This window comes from Meriones unguiculatus (assembly GCF_030254825.1).
Source record: "Meriones unguiculatus strain TT.TT164.6M chromosome Y unlocalized genomic scaffold, Bangor_MerUng_6.1 ChrY_unordered_Scaffold_42, whole genome shotgun sequence".
Classification (NCBI taxonomy): Eukaryota; Metazoa; Chordata; class Mammalia; order Rodentia; family Muridae; genus Meriones; species Meriones unguiculatus.
The window spans coordinates 2,546,482-2,565,466 of NW_026843713.1; the positions used below are offsets into that span (position 1 = coordinate 2,546,482).

General features: G+C 36.2%; 1 pseudogene; it reads left to right on the forward strand.

Moving 5' to 3' along the window:
- Positions 1 to 12,161: 12,161 nt before the first annotated feature.
- On the forward strand, positions 12,162 to 12,262 carry LOC132651930 (U6 spliceosomal RNA; annotated as a pseudogene).
- The last annotated feature ends 6,723 nt before the right edge of the window (positions 12,263 to 18,985 follow it).

Genomic DNA, 18,985 nt, shown 5'->3' on the forward strand with positions numbered 1-18,985 from the left:
TTGTTAAATTCACAAATATGTCCTCTCAGTGAATTACTTACTTTGAAAATGCTCCTTGACAAAGGCAAATATTTAAATTAAAAGTTGTTAATTGGGACCTTGCTTAATTTTTAGAGAGATGATCCATGATGTTATGTCAGCCAGCAGACATCTTGTTGTAGTCCTTCAGCAGAAATGAGAGGTTTTATACTAAACCCAAAGCAGCAGGCCAAAAGAAGGACACTGAGAGAAACAGAGAAAGTAAGTGATAGAGAGAATATTCAGAAATAGAGAGAACCAAGATCAACAGAAACAAAGATTTAAAGTTATAAAGACCAAGAGACAGGGACTCAATTTTGTCAGGTCACTTTCATTGACATAAGAGACTCAAAGCATACTCTCCTATAATATATCTCCAATAGGAATTATATTATCTAAAAAGGCCATACCTTCAACACTTCCCAGACATTTCCTTACTGGGGACTCCATATGTAAATAGATGAGCTTTAAGAGGACAATGCAATTCAAATCACCAGGAAGTCTAAAAAGATGGAGGTACTTTTAGGCTAAAAGGAAATAGTTATCTAGATAGTTTTTCATTCAATAAAAAGATTAAAGTCCCAGCAACTTCCAAGGACTAAAGAACAGGACTGACTATCCTCTGGAGAAAATTTGGAATATTTCCATAATGGAGGATTCTTCAGCTAGGAAAATGATATTATATTTTCTGGCAAAAGGATGGAACCAGAAAAAATCATCCTGGGTAAAGTAACTACAATACAGAAAGAAAATCATGGTATGTATTCACTTATTAGGTGGTCTCCTAATACTATGTGATAAAGTACCAATGGGCCATCTATTGAGACCAAACCAGTGTTCTACTAAGGGGAATGGGTGACAGTTAATTGAGTTTTTGGTCCAGGCATCCTAAGTAAATTCAAACGACCCAGACTGATTTTAATAAAATATGCTGCTCTCTGCCCTCAACTGATAGATCAGTTCCATGATCTTGTACCCACAGAGATGCTGCCTTCTGCATCAAATGGGATTGTATACAGAGCCCCACGGTCCTTTATTATGCAGACCGTAAAACACCCAGCTCTAAATGGGATTTCTCTATGAAATCCTCTGTCCCCTCAAAGGTCTGGGAAACCTCCAGTAGAGGAGGCAGGAAGAGTGCCATAAGTAGAGAGCATTGAAGACACAAAGAGGACAATGTCCTGATAATCAGGCCCAAAAGAAGATGATACAGCAAACCTTGATGAGACCTGATAAGCTAGGTTCAGATAGAAGGGGGAGGAGTGCCTCCACTATCAGGGAACTAGAGAACAGGAATAGTGGTAGAATAAAGAGAGTTGGTTGGACTGGAATGATAAGAGGGAGTAGGCAGCAGCAGAAGGGATATAAAATGAACAAAACTTAATAATCACATAAGAAGAACAGTGATCAAGGTGATAAAATATAGAGTTCTACAGGACTGATACCTTCTTCTTGGGGGTAGTGTCAGATTGCAACAAGGATGAACTCAGTTTTTTTTAAGGACTTGCCACTAAGACTCTGATCATATTTCAATGAATATATGAAAAACATATACTTCAAGTGATGTATTTAAAGAAAAAATATTTTAGTGTGACACATGTGTAGGAATTTGAACCTGGGAGCAATGTATATGTAGTGTAATATTATTTGTATGAAATTCCAACATAATCAAAAGAATGGGAGCAATAGAAAATGATTGTAATGCATATTATATGAAATTCCCACACAAAAGAATAATATGTTGACAACTTTTACAATGACTTTTAACATGGAGAAAAGATTCCACTAATGGAGGACAGAGTTTGACTTTGTAAGGCATGCTTTCCAGGAACTCATTATGTAGCAGAGAATCCTAGACATCAACTAGTGGTTACCCAGCTACCTCAGACATCATGAGCTCAGGTGGCACCTTTGAACAAGCAGTCCTGGTACTAACACTATGTTTAGAGTGTTTGCCTAGAGGAACTCAGCAAGAAACACAACTGCTCTTCTGTTCTAGACATATAACATGTACACATTTCTCTGTCCTGAAGGCAAGTTTGAACTTTAAACCCCAGGACCAGCACAGTTCCTCACTGACCCCTGAGTAGGACACAGCTGCCAATCCAGCCAGGTCACTCAAGCAAACCTGTTCATAGAGGGTTGGAAAAACTAGTGTGGAACAACACAGGCTGTTAAAGAATTTATTGCCGGTTAGCTCTCCTTTTACACTCACAGATCTTTCTTTATTTCAGCCAAATGAATCTATGTTTTCCTTCTCTTTCACCTGCTCTTTTTTTAATGACTACAAAGAAAGTGCTTTTATTTCTCTCCTTCATGAGACACTAATGAACTATTGGTGACCCAGCATGAACTGCTAATTAGTTTTACCCACACGCAGAATAAAAAAATGATAGAAACATATATTGGGCCATTTTAGAAATTCTGTCCTAATCCTAAACTAAAATTAATGATATTTTTTTAATGAAACACAAGCCAGTAATTCAAGTAGAAATTTTTGAATTTAAGTATCTTTTTTTTTCTTTTCTGTTTCTTTTTCCCTGCTTTTAAAGAGTCAATATCCCACCAAACCCTAATTTCTGGTATCCTATAATATCAATAAGAATATGATGGTGCATTTATTGAGTACAGGAATACCTGCTCAGTTCTAAGTCACAAGATAGGAAATTTGGGATCCAAGACCACATTATGAGACCACCTTTTCATTCATTCCATATATTCACCTTAATCCCATATCACTTTGAAGCTTCCCTACTTAGGAAGCTGTCCAATTAAATAAACATTAAAGATTCATTTCCTACCTGACATTGTTACAGAGGTTAACAGGAGTAAATGTGTGGGATCTGGATAAAGGGATGAAATTATGGCTTGGGTTTTACAAAAAAGTCAGGTGTGACAGGATCAGAGGTAATGGACACTGATGAAAGTTTGTTTACTTCATTCCATGGAAACCTCAATCTTCTATCACCTGCTGATTGGCTGAGGAGAATGATGTCATGAAGAAGGTGAGAGCCAGTAAGAGGCCCAAGTGGATGGCCTGCTTGAGAGAAAGCCTGAGAAGCCCTCCATGCCTCAATCTGGGCAGCAGAAAGCATACCACCCAGAGATGACAATTACTGTGTCCAAGACACTTAGTTCAGTAATATTGTAGCATATTTCTTTCAAGTGGTCATTAATAAAGTCACATTCCCTTGACAAGTGAGTTACACATTATCACAGATACCATTATTACTTGTTAAATAAACATATGTGTCTTCAGTGAATTACTTAGTGGGAAAATACTCCCTGACAAAGGCAACTCTTTGAACCAAAAGCTTTTAATTAGGACCTTGCTTATATTTTAACAGAGACCATCCATGATGTCATGTCAGCAAGCAGTTGTCTTATTGTAGAACTTGAGAAGAACTGAGAGATTTTCATATTGAACCACATGTGGCAATGAAGAGAGAGGGAGACTGATAGAGGCAAGAGAGATAGAGCAGAGAGAATGATTTAGAAATAGAGATTACAACACTGATAGAAACAAAGTTTAAAGTGACAGATACAGAGAAACTGAGAGACAAAGAATCCATTCTTTCTGGTCACTTTCATTGGAACATCAACCTCAAAGCACACCTTCCTATAATATAACCTCAATAAGAATTATATTATTTAACGTGGCCATAAATCCTAACACTTCACTTACATTTAGTCAGTGGGGACTCTATATGTAAATAGAGAGCTTCAAGAGGACAATGCAATTAAAATCACCAGGAAGTGAAAGATGATAGAGGGACTTCTAGGCTAAAAGAACATAGTTTGTCATTCAATACAATGATTACAGTTCCAGCAACTTCCAAGTTAAAAAGAACAGGACTGACAATCTTCTTTGGGGAAAATATGCAATATTTCCATAACAAAGTACTATTCAGCAAAGAAAATGACATCGAGATTTTTCAGGTGAATGGATGGAACCAGGAAAAATCATACTGGGTGAAGTAACTACAATGCTGAAAGACAAAAATGATATGTATTCACTTATTAGATGGTCTCTTAAAAGTGGGGGATAAAGTTCCAATATGTCACCTATTGTGACCTTCCTAGTGATCCAGTAGGAGAATTTGGTGGCTGTTAATTGAGATGTTGGGGAAGGCCATTCTCAGAAATTTTCAAGTACACAGGCTGTTGTTATTAAAATAAGTAGCTGTCTACCCTCAACTGTAAGATCAGTGCCATGTTCTTACATCCACAGAAATGCTGCCTTCTGCATTAACTGCTATTGCATATACAGACTCAGAGTCCAATATTAAGCACCCAACTTAAAACACCCAACTCTAAATGGGATTTCACTATGAAATTCACCCTCACCTCAGATTTCTGGGAAGCTTGCAGAAGAGGACACAAGACGGGTGTCATAATTAGAGGCAATTGAAGACACAAGGAGAACAATGTCCTGAGAATTAGGCCACACAGAAAGATGATGCAGCCAGCCTTGGTGATACCTGATAAGCTAGTGTCAGATAGAAGTGGGAGGAGGACCTCTCTTATCAAGGAACTACAGAAAGGGCATAGGGGTAGAAGGAGGAGACTTTGTGGAACTGGAAGGAGAAGGAGAGGACAGCAGAAGGGCTACAAAGTGAACACATCATAATAAATAAATACATAAGTAAAACTGTGATTAAGGGGATGAATATATATGAGTATAGAGCTCTTCAGGACTGATGTCTTCTTCTTAGGGGTGGTGACATGGTGTGGTAAGGATGAACTCAGTTTTCTTTAATGGCCTTGGCACTGAGAATATGAACAAATTCCAATGAGTATATGAACAATGGTATTATTAACTCATATGCTATTATGACTTCACAATAATATTATGAGATCACAATACTATTATGACATCACGTAGATATTATGACATCACAATGCTATTATGACATCAATTTTATTATGACATCTCACTTGTATTATGTTATTACAATGGTGTCATGACATCTCAGTGCTATTATGACTTCACAATGCTATTAGGATATCACACTGCTATTATGATATCATATGGAATGATATCACAATCAAATTATAACATCACAATAATATTATAACACAACAATGCAATTATGACATCTCAATGCTATCCTTACATCACATGAGTATTATCATATCAAAATGGCATTGCGAGATCACAATGGTATTATAAAATCATAGTGGAATTATAACATCAAAATGCTATAATGCCATCACGATGTTACCTCAATGCTATTTTGACATCACAGTTTTATGCCATCACAATGGTTTTATGACTTCACTTGTATTATGACATCACCATGCTATTAGAAGATGACAACATGATTGTGGTATGACATCACAATGGAATTATGACATCAAAATGCTATTATGACTTCACAAACATATGACTGTATGACTATACAATGATATTAGGACATCACAATACTCTGATGATTTCACAATGCTATTAACATCACAATGTCATCATGACATCACAACGTTATTAAAAAATTCCAATGTTATTAAATCACAATGCTATGATGACATGATTGTGTTATGACATCACAAGTGAATTATTACATTACAATGCTATTATGACTTTACAATGATATTAGGATTTCTCAATACTATGAAGAGATCACAATCGTATTTGAGATCACCATGCTATGATGACATCACAATGCAATACAATATCATATCGTATAATATCAAAATGAAATTATGACATCACAATGGTATAATGACATCACAATGTTATTTGGCATCAAAATGCGTTTTGATATCACAATGGTATTGTGAATTCACAACAGTATTTTGACATCACAAAATTATGAGGACATCACAATGGAATCATGGCATCGCAAAATATTTTGATATCTCTATGCTATGATGAAATCACAATGCAATAATGACATCATATGGTATAATATCATAATTGAATTATGACATCACAATCCTATGATGACATCTCAATGCTTTATGTTATCCCAATTGTTTTATTACATCACAATTGTATGATATCCCAATGGTATTATGAGATCACAATGGTATTCTGACTTCAAAATGCTATTATGACACCACAAAGCATTATGACATCAAAGTGCTATGAAGATATCACAGTGGTATTATGACATCCCAATGCTATTATAACATCACAGTGCTACCATTACATCACAATGCTATCACAACATCACAAAACGATGATGACATCACAACACTACTATTTCTTTACAGTGTTTTGATGACATCACAGTGCTATTATGATATTAAAAGGGTATTACCATCCCATAATATTATAATGATATCACAATGCTCTCATGAAATCACAATGGTATTATGATATCACAATGGTGTTTGACACCACAATATTATGACATTTCAATGCTAAGATGACATCACAAAGGTATTATAATATCACCATGATATTATGATATGACAATGCAATGATGGCATCAAAATAGTATTATGATATCACAATGGTATTACATCACAATTGTATGACAGCACCACATTTGTATTAAGACATCACAATTTTATTATGACATCCCAATCATAATGACATCACATGTCACGAAATCTCAATGCTATAATGGCATCAAAATGATATGATGTTAAAAAGGTTTTATGACATCATAATGTTATTTTGACATTACCATGATATTATTATATCAAATTAGTATCATGACATCCCAATGATTTTATGATTTCACAATGGTGTTATGACATCACAATGGTATTATGATTTCACAATGGCATTATAACATCACACATTACTACAACATCACAATGCTATTATGACACCAAAATTTTAAGGAATGTGAACTAAAGAAAATTGGACCTAGGGTTGGAGATGCGGCTCAAAGGTTTAGAGCATTGTTTATTGTTACAGATGTCTTTCTTCAATTTCCAGTAACCCCATGGTAGCTTACAACCATATATAATGAGGTCTAGTGCCCTCTTTCAGCATGTCAGCAATATTATTTTGTAATCTATATAATTTACCCTTGTTCATTCAAATGCTGATTTCTGTCTCTCCAGGAAATATCACTGTGATGCTTATTCTATGTATCACCTGTCTCAAGTTTGTGTAAATATGCCATCATTTGTTCATTGTATTTTCAATAAAACAAGTGGCTACAATGCTGAGCAATGTAGAGGATAGGGTGGGATATCTTGGTCTATAGTAGCAGGAAGGAAGCAGGGAGGAGAGGTGGAAAATCAGGAGGAGATGTATTGGAAGCATGTAGAGAGATGGACTGTACCTAAGATATGACTAAAAGCAAATATAATGAGTGAAATATGAATGTTAGGAATCTATGAGGTCTTGGAGATTTAGGATGGAATAACTCTTGCCTTTATATATATATATAATTATATATATAATTAAAATTATATATATATATAATTTTATTTATTTATTACACTTTATTGATTTTGTATCCCCCCATAAGCTCCTCCTTCCTCCCCTCCCAAACCCACCCTTCCTCCCCTTTCTGCATGCATGCCACTCCCCAAGTCCACTGATAGGGGAGGTTCTCCTCTCCTTTCTGATCTTAGACTGATCTTAGTTCACATCAAAAGTGGCTGCATTGTCCTCCACTGTGGCCTGGTAAGGCTGCTCCCCCCTCAGGGGGAGGTGATCAAAGAGCACGCCAATCAGATTATGTCAGAGGCAGTCCCTCTTCCCATTACTATGTAACCCACTTGGACACTGAACTGCCATGGGCTACATCTGTTTGGGGGTTCTAGGTTATCTCCATGAATAGTCCTTGGTTGGAGTATGAGTCTCTGGGAAGTTCCCCGTGTACAAATAACTTTTTCCCACAATGTTAGGAGACCTCCTAATAAGTGATACATACCATATTTGTCTTTTTGAATTTTAGTAACTTCACTAAGAATGATTTTTGTTGTTCCAACAATTTGCCTGAAAATATAATGTCATTTTCTTAGATGAATAATACTTCATTATGGAAATATTCCAAGTCCCCCCCAAAAAAATATTGTCAGTCCTGTTCTTTGTACTTCGAAGTTGTTGAGACTTTAATCATTACATTAAATGACAAACTATCAGGATAACTTTATTCTTTTTGCATAGGAGTCCACCCATCTACTTCTACTTCAGGATGTTTTGAGTTGCAAATCCCCTTGGAGCTCATTAATTAACATATTTAGTCCCCAGTGAGGATATGTCTGGGAATGGTTAGGAGGTTGACTTTGTTAGATAATATTTTATCTTTTGTTTCCTCAATTTCTTTTTCAGCTCTTTTATCTTTTGTATACAGGAGGGCTACTAATTTTTTGAGTTAATTTTTTATCCAGTCACTGTGCCAAAGGTGTTTATGAGCTTTAGGAGTTCCCATGTAGAATTTTAAGGGGGCATCATGTATATTATTTGCCAGTAGTTATACTTTGATTTCTTCATTTCACATTTCTATCCCCTTGATTATCTTCAATTAGTTTATTACTTGAGCAAGGACTTCCAGAACTATGTTGAAGAGTTTTGGAGAGAGTAGGCAGCCTTGCTTTGTCCCCAGTTTCAGTGGGATTGCTTTAAATTTCTCTCTGTTTAGTTTGATGTTGGCTATATTCTTTGTATTTCTGATATCTCCAATATTGTAAATATAAATCGAGGTTGGATTTTGTCAAATGCTTTTTCAGTATCTAAGAAGATTACCAGATTTTTTTTCAGTTTGTTGATATGGTGGATCACATTGATGGAATTCCATATATTGAACCACCCCTCCATACCTGGAATGAAGCCTACTTGGTCATAGTGGATGATATATTTGATGTGAATATGAATACAAGTGTTTTCCCTAGACTTTGCCACCAATGGAGCTCATAATCTTTGATCCATACAAAGTTTTCAGGGTTTTCTTCCTTTTTTATTTTTAAGAGAGAAGATATTTGTTAGAAGAGCTATTGAGTTGACAAAGGATTGGATCCCACCAGTAAAAGTGAAGCCATTTTCAAAAGTGATAGGAGTGTATCTTGGAAACAGGACAATAGAGCTGGGGACAGGGACAGCATCTTGTTCTCAACTTCTATGTGGGGACCAATTTCACCCATCCTGGGAGTAGGTTTCTACCTGAGTAATCAAACTCTCCCATTTTAAATCTGTTTATTAGGGGTAACTGACATCTCTCTGGGGGGAACAGTGACCTTTCCAAGGACCTTAGCCTTCTTTTTGAAGTTCCCTTCTCTTTGGGAATCATAGTCTGAAGATAGACAAGAGTCTTATTTATCCCTGTAGGGGTCACAGACTGATGACGCACTGTGGCCATGATGTCTTTCCTCTGTCTGGAATGTTCCTATTATCCCAGTGGTGGTCTCAGAGACAAGTTCCAGTGAAGTCAGAGTCTTTGCCCCAGGAGCCATAGTGTTACATATAGTGAACACTTGTTTAGGTATGACCCTAACCAAACAAGTCAAAGACTTTTATGAAAAAAAAAAAAAATTCAAGTCTCTGAAAAAAGAATTAGAAGAAGGTGTCAGAAGATGGAAAGTCTCCCATGCTTATGGCTTGGCAGGCTTAACGTTGAAAAATGGCCATCTTATGAAAAGCACTCTACATATTCAATGCAATTCCCATCAATTTACCAACAGAATTTTTTACAGAACTTGAAAGAAAAAAATCTCAACTTCATATAGAAAAAGAAAGAAAGAAAGAAAAAAAAAACAGAATTGCTAAAATACCCCTTACCAGTAAAAGATCTTCTGGAGGTATCTCCATCCCTGATGGCAAGCTATACTATAGAGCAACTGTAATAAACACTGCATGATACTGGCATAGAAACACAATGCTGGATCAATAGAACTGAACAAATGACCCAGAAACAAACACACTTATGGACACCTGATTTTTGACAAAGATTCCAAAATCATACAATAGAAAAAAGATAGCACCTTCAACAAATGGCACTGGTCTAACTGGATGTCTACATGTAGAAAAATGCAAATAGATCCATACTTATCACTTCCACAAAACTAAAGCCCAAGTGGATCAAAGACCTCAACATAAAAAGAGACATATTAAATCAGTTTTAAGAAAAAGTGGGGAAGAGCCTTTAATTCATTTGCACAGAAGGCAATTTCCTGAACAGAACAGCAACAGCATAGGCTCAAAGAGCAACAATCAGTAAATGGGACCTCATGAAACTGAAAAGCTTCTCTAAAGCAAAAGACAAAAGAAACAAATACATACAGATTGGGATTCTTCATAAACCCTTTATTTGAAAGAGTCTAATAGCCAGTATATATAAAGAACTAAGGAAGTTGAAAAGCAACAAATCAAGGAATCAAATTAAAAAAATGGCGAAGATAGCTAAACAGAATTCTCAATATAAGAATATCGAATGACAGAGAAACACTGAAATGTACAATGTCACTTGCCATTAGAAAAATACAAATCAAAACGACCATGAGATTTCACCTTACAACTATGTAAGATTACACCTTACGAGAATGGCCAAGAGCAAAAATTCAAGTGACAGCACATGCTAGAGAGATTGTGGAAAAAATGGAAACCTCCTCCCTGCTGGTGGGAATGTAAACTTGTACAACCACTCAGGAAATGAATATGGCACTTACTCAGACAACTAGGAACAATGATTCCTCAAGATCCAGCTATAAAACTCCTAGGCATATATCCAAAAGAAGCTCAAGTACACAATAAGGACATTTACCCCACCACATTTCTAGCAGCTTTATTTGTAATAGTCAGACAATAGAAACAATCCAGATGCCCTTCCCCAAGTGAAAATGGATACAGAAATTGTTGTACAACTACACAATAGAATATAACTCAAAAATAAAAAAATAAGGAAATTATAAAATTTGCAGGTCAATGGTGGACACTGGAAAGGATCATCCTGAGTGAGCTATCCCAGAAGCAGAAACACACACATGTCATAGACACACTAATATACATACAATATAGTATAACTCTACTAAAATCTGTACAGCAAAAGAAAACTAATCAAGAAAAAGGAGTCTGAAATGCTCAATCCCATCCCAAAGGCAAAGAGGATGGACATCGGAAGTAGCAGAAAACAGGAAACAAGTTAGGAGCCTGCCACAGAGGGCCCCTGAAAGGCTCTGCCCTGCAGACTATCAATGCAGATCCTGAAACTTATGGACAACTACTGGGCAGAGTGCATGGAGTCTAATGAAAGAAGTGGGAAATAGTAAGATCTAGAGAGGCTAGGCGCTCCACAAGGAGGTCAACAGAACCAAAATTCTGAGTACAGGGGTCTTTCACAAAACTCATATTCCAAACAAGTACAATGTATAGAGAAAAACTAGAACCCCTGTACAGGTGTAGCCCATGGCATTTCAGTGTCCATGTGGGTTCCATAGTAATGGGAACAGCGACTACCTCTGAAATGATCTGATTGGGCCGCTCTTTAATCACCTCACTCTGATGTGGGAACAGCCTTACTACGTCACAGAAAAAGATAAGATCTGATAGACAAAGATCAGAAGGAAGGAGAGGAAGCCCTCCCTTTTCAGTGGACTTGTGGAGGATATGCATGGGGGATGGGGACAGAAGGTGGGATTGGCAGCATGTGGGGTTTTATAAGGGAAAACAAAGTGAATAAAGTCTAATTAATAATAAAAATTAAAATTAAAATATTAAAAAACCATAATTCCTTTTGGATTTACATTATAGGAGGGTGTGCTTTGAGCTTGATATGCCAATGAAAGTGACTAGACAGAATGGTATCTCTGTCTCTCGGTCTCTGTCACTTTATATCTTTTTTTCTGATGGTCTCTGTCTCTCTATTTTTGAATATGTCTCTCTAGCTCTCTCTCTCTCTCTCTCTCTCTCTCTCTCTCTCTCTCTGTCTCTTTCAATCTCCTCTCTGGCTGCTGCTTGTGGTTCAGTATGAAAAGCTCTCAGTTTTGGTGAAGGACTACAACAAGATGACTGCATGCTGACTTGACATCATAGATGGTCTCTTTAAAAATACAAGCAATGTCCTAATTAAACAGTTTTTGTTCAAAGATTTGCCTTGTTCAGGGAGTGTATTCACAAAAAAAAGTCACTGACTAAGAACATATCTGTGCATTTAACAATTAATAATTGAATCTCTGATAATGTGAAACTCAGAAGTCATTTACATATGACTTTATTAATGATTATTTGAAAGAAATATGTGGTGCTCACTTAGGCAGCAAATATATTAAAATTGGAATGAGAAGATTAGCATGGCCCCTGCTTAAGGATGACATGCAAATTCATGTAGTGTTACATATTTTTGTTTGAGAAATTAAAGAAAAACCTAATAGAAGAAATTGTGGAGAGAAAAACTGAGGGAAGAAAACAGGAACTACAGAGGTAAGTATATACAATAAACTACAAGAGATGGAAGAAAGAATCTCAGGTGTGGAAGATAAAATGGAAGAAATCAAAGTATCTTTAAAAGAAAAAGTTAAATATAAAAAATTCCTTACACAGACCATCTAAGAAATTCAAGACAAAATAAAATGAGAAAGCCTAAGAATAAGAGGAATAGAGGAAAAAAAATATTCCCTCCTCCAAGGCCCAGAAAATATTTTTAACAAAATCAAAGAAAATTTCCCCAACATAAAGGAGAGGCCAATAAGAATATAAGAGGTCTACAGAACACCTAATAAATTAGTCCAGAAAAGAAAACCTTCACACAACCTAATAATTAAAAGAGTAAATTCAAAAAAAAAAATTTAAAAAAATACTAAAAGCTGCAAGAAAAAAAGGCCAAGTAACATATAATGGCAAACCCATCAGAATCACACCTAACTTCTAACTTCTCTAACTTCACAAACACTATGAAAGCCAGCAGGGCCTGGATGAATATCACACAAGCACTAAGAGAACACAGATGTCAGCCCATGCTACTATACCCAGCAAAACTCTCCATCCTCATAGACAGAGAAAACAAGATTCAATGACAGAAACAAATTTCAACAACACATAAACAAAAATACAGTGTTAGAGAATATACTAGAAGAAAAAATACTACTCAAGAAAACTAGCTATTTTCAAGAAAACACTGGGCAAAATTAACCTTACTATAGTAAAGCAAAAATCAGCCAAGCACACAAACTTATTACCACAGCAAACATCAAAATTGAAGAATCTAATAGCCACTGGTCATTAGTCTCTCTCAACATCAGTGGACTCAATTCTCCAATAAAAAGACCCAGACTAACAGAATGAATGCATAAACAAGACCTAGAAATTTGTTGCATAGAGAAACACACCTAAGTCACAAAGATAAATATTACCTGAGTGTAAAGGGCTGGAAGATGGCTTTCTAAGCAAATGGACCCAAGAAGCAAGCAGGAGTAGCCTTTCTAATATCTGAGAAAATAGACTTTTAACAAAAATTGATAAAAAAAAAGTGATAGGCAAGGACACTTCATACTCATCAAGGGAAAATTCAACCATCACCATGAAGACATCACAATTCTGAATATCTATGCCCCAAATACAAGGGCACCCTCATATGTAAAAGAAACATTGATAAAACTTAAAACACACATAGATCCCCACACACTAATAGTGGGAGAATACAACACCCCTCCATCAACAAAACAGAGGTCAACAAAACAAAAATTAAGCACTGAAACAATGTGTCTTACAGAGGTCGTGAAACAAATGGACCTAAAGACATTTACAGAACAATACACCCAACGACAGAAGAATTTACCTTTTTCTCAACATCTCATGGAACATTTCCAAAATAGACCATATGGTTGGTCACAATTCAAACATCAATAAATAAAATATTGAAATAATCCCTTGTATCTTATCTGACCACCATGAAATAAAGCTGGACCCCAACATCAACAGAAATAGAAAAAAACTTACACATACATGGAAACTGAACAACTTGCTACAAAATGACAGCTGGGTCTGGGAAGAAATAAAGATATTGAAGGCTTTCTAGAATTCAATGAATATGAAGGCACAACATATCCAAAATTATGGGAAACAATGAAAGCAGTCCTAAGAGGAAAGTTCATAGTGCCAAGCTCCTTTAAAAAGTAATTTGAGACATCTCATTTAAGCAACTTAATGGCTGACCTCCAAACCCTAGGGAAACAAAACAAAACAAAACAAAACAACAACAACAAAAAAAAAAAACACAGAAATACCAAAAAGGAGCAGATGGGGGGGGGGAAATACCAAATTCATCATTGAAATCAATACTTTAGAAACAAATAAAACAATTCAAAGAATCAATGAAAACAAGAGCTGGTTCTTTGAGAAAATCAATAAGATAGACAAACCCTTAGCCAAACTAAAAGGCAGAGATATGCCATCCAAATTAACAAAATTAGAACTGAAAAAATGGGGACATGACATCAGACACCGAGGAAATCCAAACAATCATTAGGACATACTTCAAAAGTCTGTATGCCACAAAATTTAAAAATCTAAAAGAAATTGACAATTTTCTCGATCGATTCCACTTACCAAAGCTGAATCAAGACCAGGTAAATCAATTAAATAGTCCTATATCCCCTAAGGAATTAGAAGTGGTTATCAAAATTTTCCATGCAAAATGGCCTAGGACTGGATAGATTCATCACAAAATTCTACCAGACCTTCAAAGAAGAGCTAATTCTAATTTTTTTCAAAGAATTCGACAAAATAGAATCAGAAGGAACACTACCAAACTCATTCTATGAAGCCATAGTCACCTTGGTACCTAAACCTCACAAAGACTCAACAAGAAAAGAGAATTTCAACCCAATTGCCCATATGAACATTGATGTAAAAATGCAAAAAAAACAACAACAACAACAAAAACAACAAAATAATTGCAAAATAAATACAAGAACAGATCAAAGATATCATCTACCATAACCAAGTAGACTTCATCCCAAGTCTGCAGGGGTGGTTCAATATGAGGAAATTCATCAATGTGATCCATCATGTTAACAAATTGAAAGAAAAAAAGAAAACACATGATAATCTCCTTAGATGCTGAATAAGCATTTCACAAAATCCCAAATGCAATATACAGCAAGCCTATAGCTATCATCAAACTAAATGTAGAGAAACTTAAGACAATCCCAGTGAAATCAGGAACAAGGCATGGCTGTCCACTCACTCCATATCTCTTCAACATAGAGACATCCTTGCTAGAGCAATAAGAAAATTGAAGGATATTAATGCTATACAAATTGAAAAGGAAGAAGTCAAATTATTGCTATCTTCAAATGATATGATAGTATGCTTGAGTGACCCCAAAAATTATATCAGCAAACTTCTACAACTAATAAACACGTGCAGCAAAGTGGCAGAAAACAAAATTAAGTAAAAAAAAAAAAATCATTAGCCCTTCTGTATACAAAAGAGTAATGGGCTGAGAAAGAAATTAGGGAAACTAGGGAAACAACAGACTTCACAAAGCCACAAAAGACATAAAGTACCTTGGTGTAATCCTAACCAAGCAAGTCAAAGACTTGTAAGTAAAAAATTTCAAGTCTCTGAAGAAAGAGTGAGAAGAAGATATCAGAAGATGGAAAGATCTCCTGTGCTCATGGCTTGGGAGGTTTAATATTGTAAAAATGGCCAACTATCCAAAAGCAATCTGCAGATTCAGTGCAATTCCCATCAAATAACCAACACAAATCTTTACAGGAAAAAATGAAAGAAAAATTCTAAAGTTCATATGGAAAAACAAGAATCCCAGAATTAATAAAACAATACTCTACAATAAAAGATCTTCTGGAGGTATCACCATCCCTGATCTTAAGCTGTCCTAGAGAGCAACAGTAATAAAAACTGTGTGGTACTTTCATAGAAACAGAAAGGTAGATCAATGGAACCCAATAGAAGACCCAGAAATAAAGCAACACACTTATGGACACCTAAGTTTTGACAAAAATTCCAAAACCATACAATAGAAAATGATAGCATCTTCAACAAATGTTGCTGGTGTAACTGGATGTCTACATGTAGAAAAATGCAAAGAGATCTACTATTTGCACAAAACTAAAGTCCATGTGGATCAAAGACATCACAATATAACTTGACACATTAAATCAGTTGGAAGAAAAAGTGGGGAACAGCCTTGTACTCATTGGCACAGGAGATAATTTCCTCAAAAGAAGACCAACAGTACAGGCAAAAATCAGTAAATGGGACCTCTTGAAACTGAAAAGCTTTCTGGAAGCAAAGGACACATTCATCAAGACAAAACAAATGCCTACATATTGGGAAAGAATCTTCACCAACCCTTTATCAGACACAGGGCTAATATTCAGTATATATGAAGAAGTAAGGAAGTTGAGAAAGCAACAAATCAAGTAATCCAATTAAAAAATGGAGAACAGAGCTAAACATAGAATTCTCAACAGAGGAATATCAAAAGGCAGAGAAAGACTGAAAGAAGTGCTCAGTGTCATTAGCCATTAGGGAATTGCAAATGAAAGGAACCTGAGATTTCACCTTATACCCATCAGAATGGCCAAGATAAGAAACTCAAGTAACAACACATGCTGGAGAAGTTGTGGACAAAGGATAACCCCTCTCCATTGCTGGAGGGAATATAAACTTGTACAACCACTCTGGAAATCAATCTGGTGCTTTTTAAGACAACTAGGAATAACACTATAACACAACCAAGGCATATATCAAAATGGGGCTCAAATACACAACAAAGATATTTGCTCAGATATGTTTGTAGCAGCTTTATTTGTAATAGCCAGACCTGGAATCAATCCAGATGCCCCTCAACTGAAGAATGGATATAGAAATTGTGATATATCTGAACAATGGATATTACTTAGCTATAAAAAAACAAAACAAAACAACAACAACAAAACAAGAAAATCATTGAAATTTGCAGGTAAAAGGTGGGAACTAGAAAGGATCATTCTAAGTGAGCTATTACAGAAGCAGAAACCCACCAAGGTATATACTCACTCATATAGACATATATTGTAGGATAACCCTACTAAAATCTCTAGACCTATACAAGCAACAGAACCAAAAAATTGGAGCACAGGGTTCATTTCTGAGGTTTATACTACAAACAAGTAGCACTCATGGAAATGTAGCCCATGGCAATTAAGTGTCCAAGTGGATTCCATAGAATTGGGAACAGGGACTGCTTCTGACATGAACTGATTAGAATTGTCTTTGATAACCTCCCCCTGAGGAGGAAGCAGCCTTACCAGACTACAGAAGATGATAATGGAGCCACTCCTTTTGAGATCTGATAGATTATGTTCAGAAGGAAAGAGAGGATGTCCCCTCTCAGTGGATTTGAGGTGTGGCATGCATGAAGATTGGGGTGGAAAGGTGGGATTGGGAGGGTAGGAGTGTGGAGTTTATGGGGGGAGGCAAAGTGAATAAACTGTAATTAATAAAAATTAAAATAAACCCCAAACTTAAAATTTCCTGGTCTCTTTGATGTTCATTTAATGTCTTTGAGTTAAAATAATACTTATTTGAAAAAATATATATAAATATCTGAACAAGTTGGTGAAGTTACATGCCTTTATTGTCAACACAAATTAAACCCAGATACACTAAATCAGTTAAAAGAAAAAGTGAAGAAGAGCCTTGAACTCATTGGCACAAGAGACAACTTTGAAACAGAACAGCCACAGCAAAGGCTCTAAGAGCAAAAAATTAATAAATGGTACCTCATGAAACTGAAAAGCTTTTATAAAACAAAGGACATCATCAACAAAAAAAGAAAAAAAAATGACTACCTACAGATTGGGAAAGAATCTTCACCCACCCTTTATGTGACAGAGGGCTAATATCTAGTATATATAAAGAACTAAAGAACCTGAAAAGCAGCAAACCAAGTAATCCAATTAAAAAGTGCAGAACAGAGCTAAAGAGAGAATTCTCTGTCCAGGAGTATTGAATGGCAGAGAAACACTTAAAGAAATGCTCAGCATCATTAACCATTAGGGAAATGCAAATCAAAAAGACTCTGAGATTTCACCTTACACCCATCAGAATGGCCAAGATGAAAAACTCAGGCTGGAGAGGCTGTGGAGAATGGGAAACACTCCTCCACTGCTGGTGGGAATGTAAACTTGTACAACCACTCTGAAAATCAATCTGGTGCTTTCTCAGACAACCAGGAATAATGCTTCCTCAAGATCCAGCCATCCCACTCCTAGGCATATATCCAAAAGTGGTTCAAGTACACTATAAGGACATTTGGCCAACCATGTTTATAGCAGCTTAATTTGTAATAGCCAGAAGCTGGAAAGAGTCCAGATGCCCCTCAACTGAAGAATGGATAAGAAATTGTGGTACATCTACACAATCAAATATTACTCAGCAATGAAAAATAAGGAAATCGTGAAATTTTAAGGTAATGGTGGGAACTGAAAAGGATCATCCAGAGTGAGCATTCCCAGAAGCAGAAAGACACACAGAGTATATACTCACTCATATAGACATATAATATAGAATAAAACTACTAAAATCTGTATACATAAAGAAACTAATCAAGAGGGAGTACCCTGACTAAAATGCTCAATTTCTGTCCCAAAAGGCAAAGAGGATGGACATCGGAAGTAGCAGAAAACAGGAAACAAATTAGGAACCTGCCACAGAGGGCCTCTGAAAGGCTCTGATTTACAGACTTTCAAATCAGAAGCTGAAACTTATGGCCAACTGCTAGGCAGAGTGCATGAAATCTAATGAAAGAAGTGGGAAATAGTAAGATCTGGAGAGTCCAGGAACTCCACAAGGAGAGCAACTGAGCCAGAAAATTTGAACACAGGCATCTTCCCATAGACTCATACTCCAACCAAGTACCATGCACAGAGATAATCTAGAATCCCTGCACAGATGTAGCCAATGGCAGTTTAGTGTCAAAGTGTGTTACATAGTAATTGGAAGAGGGACTGCCTCTGAAATAATCTAATTGTCCTGCTCTTTGATCACCTCCCACTGAAGGGAGAACAGCCTTACCAGACCACACAAGATGACAATGCAGCCACTCCTGGTGAGATC